The 10,628-nt window shown below is 39.7% G+C and overlaps 1 long non-coding RNA gene across 1 annotated transcript; it reads left to right on the top strand.

Annotated features, from left to right (window-relative positions):
• The first annotated feature begins 486 nt into the window (after nucleotides 1–486).
• LOC113971195 lies at nucleotides 487–10,299 on the top strand. Its single transcript, XR_003535473.1, has 3 exons — nucleotides 487–579; nucleotides 1,926–2,040; nucleotides 9,301–10,299. It is a non-coding gene; the product is annotated as an uncharacterized LOC113971195 (long non-coding RNA).
• Nucleotides 10,300–10,628: the final 329 nt, after the last annotated feature.

Here is a 10,628-nt window from a genome sequence, read left to right as displayed (position 1 = left end):
GCTTGCCTGGGGTGTGGCTGTTACTTATGCCTGCTGAAATGCTCTTCGTGTTTTTATAGAATCACAGAATAGTTTAGGTTGGGAGGGACCTTTAAAGGTTATCTAGTTCCAAACCTCCTGCCATAAGCAGGGATAACTTCAACTAGATCACATTGCTAAGAGTCCCATTCAACCTGACCCGAATGTTTCCAGGGATTGGGCATCCACCTCTCTGGGCAACCTGTTAGCTCCAGTGTTTCAACACCTTCATCATGAGTATTTCTTCCTCATACCATTACCCTTCGTCCTATCACCACAGGCCCTACTAAAAAATCTGTCCCCATCTTTCTTGTAAGTCCCCTTTAGGTACTGGAAGGCCACAGCAAAGGCCCTGGAGTGTTCTCCTTTCCAGGCTGAACAACCCCAGCTCACTCAGCCTGTCTTCATAGCAGAGGTGCTCCAGCCCTCTGATCATCTTTTTGGCCCTTCTCTGGACTCCCTCCAATGCCTTTCCTGTGCTAAGGACTCCAGAGCTGGATGCAGTACTCCAGGTGGGGTCTCACCAGAGAAGAGTAGAGGAACAGAATCACCACTCTTGAGGTGATTTTTTTGCAGCAATGAGCATTTGCCCTTTGTGCAAATAGGGACAACACCAATAGCTTGGTCATTCTTCTGGCTTCAATGGGGCTCTGTAGGGATTTGGCCCGTGGATATGCTCTATTACATGGTATCCTAAGAGCTGCCATTCCACTGGCATCTACTGGGTGCGTGTGAATATTTCAGAAGCAGCAGTCCATCTGTGTGCACACGTGGCTAACTGGTGCAGCTATATGGCCATCAGCTGAAGGTCTGCGACATTGACCTTGCATTAGGCTTGGATTTCAAGAGCTCATTTGACTGCCAGGTGTCATGGCATGTGGTGGGTGCAAGGCCAGCCCACTCTGCTCATGGGGAGGGATACGTGGGAGGTGCCAAGCACCACCGCCACATGGATTTTCTCAAGGCAAGAGAAATCTTCTCCTGGCCCAACAAACCTGCCACAGAACTATACTCCAGTCTCATTGTACAAAGTTGTTCTTGTATAGGCAGATCAAGACCATAGCCTCCTTGTGTGTTGCTGTGGTCTGAGCTTTTCAGTTCACATGAGCCATTAGTTTCTTTCTGGCTCCCCTTTGACAGGCATTTAGAGACATGTTGTGGCCCTTTTCCCAAGAGATTGTTCTCCTCCTAAATACGCCTCGCTAAAATCTAAAAAGCCAGATGGGCCAAGGTTTTATTAGAAGTACTGACTATCAGATGAGATCTGAGAAAGTGGATTGACTTAATAATGGAATGAAAATCTTGTTTATTAAAAAAAAATCAGTTTACAAAATGGAGACTGGGGAACAGGGAGGGAGGGGAGGATTAAGTTTAGAACTTAATTCCTCCACACTCAACAGCTTCATTTACAGGAAGAATACAACAAATCTCTTATTTTTGCAGCACAAGGGTTTTATACAGGTAAACATGTTGAGAATGTTGCCTGTAGTGTTTGCCCAGCTAGACCATAAAGAATTCCTGTGAGCAGGGGGGATCTAGTGCCATTGCACAGTCCCAGCAAGTTCTGCTTTCCTCCTTCCTCTATCTGCCCTGGTGCCAGGGAGGGAGACCGCTAGAGTTGTACTATTCCTCTGAAACCGTCCACCAGTTTTGTTCTGAGTATAGACACAGTGGTCTTCCATTTTGCAGTTACAGAAACAAGAATATCCTGTTGAGCTTTCTCATTTTCCTCCCTTTCCCACTGCCACTGCTTGGTATGGCTGTAGGGAATATAAATGGAACAGGAAATTTGACCACGTCCAGGATCAATGTCATTAAAGACACATCTTGTTTTAAAATCTAATTTTATATAACTGCTCTGTTATATAATATGCTTTTGTTTGTTGTCTTGATTTTTATCGAGGTAGTGTACATTCCCCTGGACCTTTTCATGAAGGAATGTTTATACCTGTGGGCAAGCACTAATGGCAGTGAAAGGCTTGCATTCATGGGAACAGCATTTAGCAATTCATGGTTGCCAAGGTAAGCAACAAAGGCATGCCCTCTGCCACTCCACTGCCTCTAAAAGAAACAGTCTCTAAGGTAACAGGCTAGAACCCCTTGAGGCCAAAAATCTTTAGCTTTTTAGACAGAAAAACACATTAAATAATACCAAGAAAAGCATTTTTTTTGCCCAGGAATTTTTTCTTCACAACAGAGGAGGGGCTCAAAGTGTTCTATTTTTGCTTCTGTGCAGGAATTTAATTCAAATGTTGCCCAGTGCTTTGTGCACTCAACACCCCTTTGACAGTTTGGTTTCGGGGGCACATAGAACTAATGAGCCAAGGCATGACTGCAGTTGAGGGCTGGCGCCTCCCAGGCCTGTGACTGTTGTTCAAGTGAATAGGCAATTTCCCTGATTAGCTTGGAATTTGCAGCATTATCTGGATGGTTATTTGGCATGAGCCATTTTTTCAGGATCACAGTCAATTTGGGAGATGGAGTCACCTGAAGAAAAGGTCTGCAGAGGCAGCAGTTTTTAGATGCTGCTTGTGATGGGATGGGAGAATGAGCTTCTCTTCTTGACTTAATCTTGCTCTGCAGCTACTTGCCAATCTCTTTTATCTTACTGTAGCAAGAAGGGAGGAGTAGGTGAGTCATTGCATTTTCCCGGTGCAACATTTTAACTGGGAGAAGGAACGAACGGGAGAGGACTGTTTTTAAAACTGAAGTCTAACAAAAGTGAAATGCAACAGACAGTTCACCTTTCTGCTAATGTAATGCATCAGAGACCTATTGTGTGCAGAAGAGAACTTGTCCATTCAGGACATTCATATGACTCTAACATCAGTTCAATTTGCTGGATGTGGGGAAAAGCAAAAGAAGCATATTCTGGAGTACTTTTTTTCTAAATGGCTCAAGTTATTACAATTGCTTGACAATTATAAAGTGGCAATTCATGGACTGCAGTGGAGTAATACAGGACCTGCTGGATGTAATATGTCTTTTTACACCTGGTGCAGTTCCTGCAGTTCCTAGAGTTGGAACAAAGGTCTTAGAGCTCTTCATGAGAGGGGAAATGCCTCCTAGAACCCTTTTGCAACTTGTTGCAGACTTAATGCTGATATTAATATGTTTTTACTCAGAACTGAGGCAGACTTATAATCAGACCTAGTCATACCTTCAGGTGTTCAACACATGCCTCACATTTCAGTGAGTCTGTTATGCAAGAGAAGTCCTGCTCCAATTGAGACACAGATCGACTGGTGCTAAATAAAGAAGAAGCAATTTGGTATTTGTTCATTACACATCTTGCTCTTTATTCACATCTCAGTGCACAAAAGGAATTAAATGTCACTTAAAGTAGGATGGAGACGTGTTGCTGTCTGTGAGAAATGGCCTGTCTTCCGAGGCACAGTCTGCAGGCACCTGAGCAGCCAACACAAAACATCCTCACTCTGCCTCAGTTCTAGTGTTTTTGCTGGCTTGTCTTGACATAATGACCTCTTTCTGCTGTTTTGTTAGCTAAGAAACCTGTGCCTAAGTCCAGTGGGACTACACGTTGTAAGCAATAGCTTAGTTTGCTAAGCACACATGCCCACAGCACTAAGTTGGGCAGTCATAGACACTTCCAGCTGAAATACGACGAAGTTGTGAAATGAGTCTGGTCAGGAAAACAAAAGCACTGAATCTCTAAATTCTTGCATATTCTCAGGAACATCCCTATAGACTTGGCTGAAACATTTCAGAAATGTTCATCATGAGAAAGATATGCCATAGGCAAAAGTTCAATTTGGTACACTTTTGACTAAATACAATAAGTTTTTGAAAGGTGATGTTTAAAACAACAGTAGTAATAGGGAGCAGTATTAGATTTATGTATGAACTAGCAAATATAAGAAATAAGAATTGATTTATAAAAAACAGCTTTTCAGAATGCTGGCTTCAGTTAACTTCCTTGAACTGAGTGTTGATATTTTTGTTGACTCCACAAAATAGGTTAACATCGGACCTCCGCTCTGTATCTATAATTAGAAAGTATTATTTTATGTCTAAGCTATCATTATTAGCTGAACAGTCTGAACTCTTTTTTTTTCCCCAAAGAACCATTATAATGTTACTGTGAAAATGCAGAACTTTTGGAAAATTAAAATAAAAACTGATTGCTCATACTTTGACAATGTGGTTTGTAAAGACTGTTATTCAACAGCTATAGAATACTTGCATCTCCATGTTAGAAAGATGAAAATATGTAACTACCATTTGCTTACCAGCTCTTAACTGCAGCTGGAAAATCTATTAGTTTCATCTGACTTAATTACCATCACATTTGTCTTTCTCTCCAATCTGTATTTTTTATCTGTACTTTTGCAGATCCTAATGCACAATGCACACATGCATTTATATAGCATTTCTATTCCAAAATACACATAACCTGACATCTTATGGGCTGATCTAAAATTCAACAAAGTCATTAGAAAGACTGCTAGCTAAGCATCACTCTATCCCCATGATGGTTTGAGCAGGACTTTTCCTCATAATATATTCCCTAAAATTCAGTAGCTACTCCCAGAATAGGTACAGGGACTGCATTAATGAGATTTTATTTTCACATTCAGGTTTTATTCTACCATTTAGCAAAAAGTTGACTGATGATGAGATTTCAAACAGTCACTGTATTATACAGCAGATGCATATTGAAGTTTTTAGAATATTCTTCCTATAACATTTAAAGTGAACTAGCAACCAAATATTTTTGTCTCAAAATGTTGGCAACTTCACTTTAGTTTCAGACACATGTTGGAGAGCCTAGGCTCCTATTTAGACCTTATCTGAATAAGTCAAATGTCTTGATAATGCAAAATTGGAGAGGAAGTGATTTGAATATAAGAATTTTTTGACAGATTTCCCATATTTCTGATCCCAGTTGGCATTACTGCACTTAAGCTTTTATTTTGTAATGTTGGCATTTATTTCCATGTCTATCCCAGATCTAAAAGCACGAAATTCAAAACATTTGTAAAAAAAGACCAATCTAACATTTCAGGAAGCAAGGCAAACTTTGGGCAGTACTGATGATAAGAATAGGCAAAGATGTTTTATTTCAGTTCAACTGCTTTGCCCATCTTCACCTTAGCATTCACCAGGAAACCTCAAGATATTAAAATGCAGATCTGTTAGATGAATGAAGACAAATGTAGTGATGCCTAATGGTATATGTATTGGTGAAAGGAAAATAATTGTGAACTGTGTTATCAAGGATAAATTAATTGTATTTGCTAGAGAGTAGTAGAAATTCATGAAGAAGGAGAGGAGCTCTTCTGTCAGAACAATGTATTTATGGCTACACAGAGTTCTATCTTCTGAAATGTTTCTCTGAAAATGCTGGTATGGGCCATGGTTTTCGTCTCCTTCTGGCTTAAAAAAGTTTAATGCATTTACAGGTAAAATATTGTTTTTCTTTCAGTCCCATGGGTCATGTGTATGGTTGATAAGTAGAAGCTAGTAATCTTATCCCCGTGCACTGTTTGTGCACTTACCCAACCACAAATAACATACCTTGTTGTTAAAAATGATTGTCACCTTGTGGTGCTTTCCTGATATTTCGGCTTCTCCAGATCTACCCAGGTTTCTACATTAATGTCTTACTGCAACTGGAGCTGGTTTAGAGGTGATGATACATGAACCAGGAAGAACTTTTCAAACCAAGAAACAACTCAGTGACCTGACAGCTAAAACCACCAGAATCCTTTTGCATTTAAACTGAGGAAAAGTGATGGGAAGTCACTGACAAACAGTAAATGTGAATGACTTTTAAATGCCAACCTAGATTTAAATGGTGCTTTGGCGATATACAAAAAACTATTTATTTTGAGACTTAGGGGGACTTCTGCAGAGGTGAAAATTGTAATGTTTACATAATCTATAAATAAAACAGTGTAGAAACCCAAATCCCACCTGGACTCACAAGTCAAAAAGGAGTAGGAATAAACAACATCATTAATACATGGATTGGCTGATTTTTTTTTTGCCTTGGTAAACAGTGAAGTCATTGATGTAAAATGTATCTGCAGATATGTATAAACATGCAAAGTACAGAGAACATGAAAGTGTTTATCAAGTTCCTTTTCTCAAAATACTACTAACAGGAAGCAGTCAAAGATTTCACAGAAAGGAATCAGTTTCTTGGATTTATAGGTAATGCTTTTTAAGAGTGAGTTAGGTCCTAGAAAGACACAAGAACGCTCAGAGATATCTAGAGATAAAATTAATTGTAAAATACAGTCTTATTCAGACAGAAACAGAGCCTGATACTATGTGTATGAAATTGTCCACATGTACATGTGTATTCTTGCATGCTCACCCAAAACAAAAAAAAGTGACCTTATTATTATATGCAGTAGAAAGACAACTCTTGATAAATTTGGGTTGAAAAATATCAACCTCAAGTGTTTGAGGAGGCAGAGGGAATTACATGCTTTGGTTCTTAAAATTCCTCAGGATTATTTTTTTGACAGTTCAACCAAAATTAATGGAAATGCCTCTTGGTCCTTTGGATTCAAAGCAAAAATCACTTTCTTTTCCCCAGAATCTACTACCTATAAAAATGTTTCCATTTCTAATCTTCAAAGTAAATTGCAACCAATAAAGAGGTTATGCAAAAAGTTTCGTTAGGTTTATCTCCATAGACATAGGATTAACAAAAGTTTATTTTTCTTGTGGACATCTTAGAGTCTTTATACTAATAGTCTAAAACTAATTCTTTCTTTTTTGTGAAATACACTAGTGAGGGAATCAACAGACATACAAATATAGCAAGATTTGGAAAATGAAGATAATTTTAGTACAGTTAAAAAGGTTTGCTCTGGGATTTGAGAAAGCTGAAGTGAATGACCTGGAATCATTAAAAGTTGTTTACACTTTCCACAACGTTGGAAGAAAAGAATAAAATGCATTTTAAAAGTTACACATGATTCTCATTAAGTGCCTGCAGAACTCAGGCATTCCATTTCTGCCTAACTCAGAAACAGAAATGTAAACTGTGTCTTCCTCTATACAGTATATATAAGACTGAAGATGACTTCCAGTCACTGAGAGCTGTGCAGAATGAGAACAGACTTCTGTTTCCTACTGGTATTATGTAGTCAACTTGAAGGAGGGCATACTGAGAAGGTTTTGGAAAGGTGTATTTTGTTTTTCAGTGGACCGCTAGAGCTCAGGTTGGTTAGATAAGAGACATAAATCCTGTCTAATCTGTGAATCCTGGCTCACAGCCTGCCACCTCCAGGATCTAAGTTTATGCATGCAAGGGAATTGCTACATTTGCAGTCTTTTATAAAAATGGATGTAAAGACACTGTTTCTTAGGCTAATACCAGCAGAATACAGAAGATGATGACAAAGTCTCTAATTAGCTTGGAAGTTTACGAAGTTTTTGCTAGGTTTTTTACATCCTTATCAGTAAGTTTTCTAATATCAGCAAGGAAAATTCATAACCACTGACTAAGGATTTTAGTTTCCTAGGCTTTATCAGCAAACACCCACTCTTGTGTACGTGTTTAGGCTTTACACCTTAGCTGGTGATAAGTGACTTCCAAAAGCCCTATGTGACTGTCTGCTTCCACTTGCATTACAGTCAGGGAAAACTTACCTTCAGTTTTATTGTGCCCTGTACAAGGTCCTTGTTCCGGATTTAAGGGATCTCCAGTAACCTCTTTTTGGGCACTGTTTCTCCAAATAATTTTTTTCACAAACCTCCAGTGACTTCCTTATGAAATGTGTGCTTTGACACAGATCAAGCAAATGTGGAAATTAATGGGACTGTTACTACTAACTTTGCTGAGAACAGAGTCAGACACTTGAGGTTTTGAAAGTGTCAGGCCAAAACTAGAGAGGCTCAGACAGCCGAAGGCCTGTCAGAACATTGCTCCTGGGCTCTCAACTCCCTCTTACTGGTGCAGGTAGCTAGACTTGCTTGCACAATAGTGACCAAGATTGGAATGACCCTACGAGGATTAAACAAAATTGAAGGAGATCTTTGTTACACCAAATTGTGATCAGCTTTTTTTTTTCTTTGAATATGGACAAAAAAGTTATGAAAAAAGCCCACTAATTTTCATTTTTGCATTGGTAAGAGGGAATGGAACACATTCTGAACCATCCAACCTTTTGGAAGCTTTCAGAAATCATGCAGAGCCCCTCAGCAGACAGGGATGTGCTCAGCTGTCATTAGCATGAACACTTGTGGCTAATTAGGAAGAAGAGTTGAGAGAGCTAGGGTTTAGTTTGAAATGCCAGAGACTGTGGATATGTCCATACTGTAACTCAGGTATTCAACCTGTTCTCAGGCTCTGGACCTCTATTCATTTTCTTCCATGGATATCAGATTCCTGGGCTGCCCTTTGGAATAAATCTAGTCTTCCCTGAGATGAAATCCACTAATTATTTGGGGGACAATTTATTTCCAGAAAACACTAGTTCAGCTTCTTCAGTGCTATGCAGTTTTTCTATGTTTTTCTAGCAAATTCATGCTCTCGGGTACCCTCACACGGACTCATACCATGCTCCATGGTGTGTATTAATTTGACATCATGCTATAAAAACACTTCTGCAGCAGTCTGAGATGTTCTGAAAGGTCACAACATAAAATAATTATGTTTTAAGTCCTTGGGGGCTTCCCATGGACTCCAGAGGTGACAGTAGGTGAGGTGCTCTACAGCATAGCCCTGAGCGGTATGGATGCAAGCCACCCCATGCCATTTGGTGTAGGATCACTCACAGGGCAGAAGTCTGTAGTAATGTGGCTGTAGTTGGTGCTAGAGAGATAAAATTGAGAGCTCCTAAAACAGGAAGGAAACATAGGTTTTCTTAAGGATTCTCAGAAGAATGAGCAAGATCTAAGGAGAGAAAATATTTACAGTCTATTCAGACAATAAAAGGGATGATGGATGAAAAGCACATTAGTTGGATAAAGGAAGCTCATTCTACTTCTGCCAATTCTTCATTGTAATATGCCTCAGCCAGGCCCCAAATAGTGATTTGATCTACCATAATTCCTGCATTCAGTTACCAGTGAAATATATTTATTGCTGGTGGTTAGCAGTCAGCCTTTGAAATGGTGCACTAAGTGCCTCATTTTTATATTATTTAGTCAGAGAAAGTAATAATTTAACTTTGTTTTGCAAGTATTCTGACAGACCAAGGAAGTCTCTATTTTGCTGTTCAGAGGTTGGGTGAGTCCCTTGCAGAACATTTGGCATCCAAACACTGAGAGTTAAATGCACCATCTTTTCTCTTTGAGCAGGGTGATATGCATTGATGACTCAGCCCTCCTTCCTTCTCACATCCCAAATCCCTGAAGAGAGGCAGAACAGTTCCTCAAACAAGCATGAGGCTTCGCTTCAGAGACACTGTAGCAAGGATTGTGCCGTTCTGGCAGAAATGAGGAACAATTTTTTTTTCTGTTCTTGAACCTTCTCTTCAGAAAAAGACATGGACTGGGGAGGTGAAAGATCTCAAATTCTAGACCCACTGTGGCCGACAAACAGCAGAGCCTCCTCAGAGTGCCGCCATCTGGGATATGCCATCAACTCTAGGAAGCAACCACTCGCAGATCTATGGGAAAAGGTGCAACAAATGCAACAGTCTTTTTTAAGTATTTCTGCTTCCCAGAGAGATTTGACAATCCTGCCTCAGCGCCAGCCAGGGTGTGGTGGGCAGTCTGGCCAGGAATACTGGCAGAAATGCGGGCGATGCCAAGTGAAATCTCTTCAGTCCCATGCTTGGCCTTCTACCAACCCGTACGGAAGCGGTGCGGTGCGGCGGTCCGTGAGAGCTCATTGCAACAGTGATTTCCTCTGGAAGTAATGGTGCTCGGCAGCCTGTCTCTCCCAGCCACCTAGTCTTGGAGGAACAGGGATTGGTTTGCGCTGACTTCTCCGGCTTTCTTAGCGATGGAGGTATAAGGAAGTGAAGAATCTTTTGCACATACAGAAGAAATTATATGTGTTTGTGCTAAACTTTAATCTGAGGCTATTAACATAAACCAATTGACCTCCATAGGAAGGGCAGTGGTATTTTTACATCACTTCACCCCCAGGTCGGGCTTCTTCTTGGTACATTCCCTCCACTTAATAGCTAGGATTTTTTTTTTTTTTGAATATTGAAATACTGAAATGCTGGGACAGCAAAAATCAAAAAACGAAAATACCTCAAACTATTCTAAGGGCTGTTGTAGTCTTAAAAATTTAAGTAGTAAACAAAAGTTGCCTGGCTGTTCTCTTTAGCTGTGATAGACATGTATAGTTATGAACACAATGGCTTTTGTTAGCCATCGCTTTACTTCCACAGCAAAAAAATCATCGATTTACTAAGAGGCTGGTTGAAACAATAACCCTAAACTAATGAAAATAAAAAACAGTTCTACAAGCACTCCTTGGTTTTGTTTTAATTGTAGAAATTTTAATTTATATGCACAATTTTATTTTAAAATGTTCTTGTTCAGAAAGGTTTTTCTTCCAGTTCCCTTGCAGAGTTCATGCATAAATATGTGTATTAGGTACACCAAAGATCTGTGTACTGGTCTTATTTTTACTTTTTTTAATTTTGTTTTGTTTTGTTTTACTTCACGTA

Source organism: Neopelma chrysocephalum, unplaced genomic scaffold (genome assembly GCF_003984885.1).
Source record: "Neopelma chrysocephalum unplaced genomic scaffold, ASM398488v2 Primary Assembly neopelma1_23, whole genome shotgun sequence".
Lineage (NCBI taxonomy): Eukaryota > Metazoa > Chordata > Aves > Passeriformes > Pipridae > Neopelma > Neopelma chrysocephalum.
This window is presented reverse-complemented; position numbering and strand designations above follow the sequence as displayed.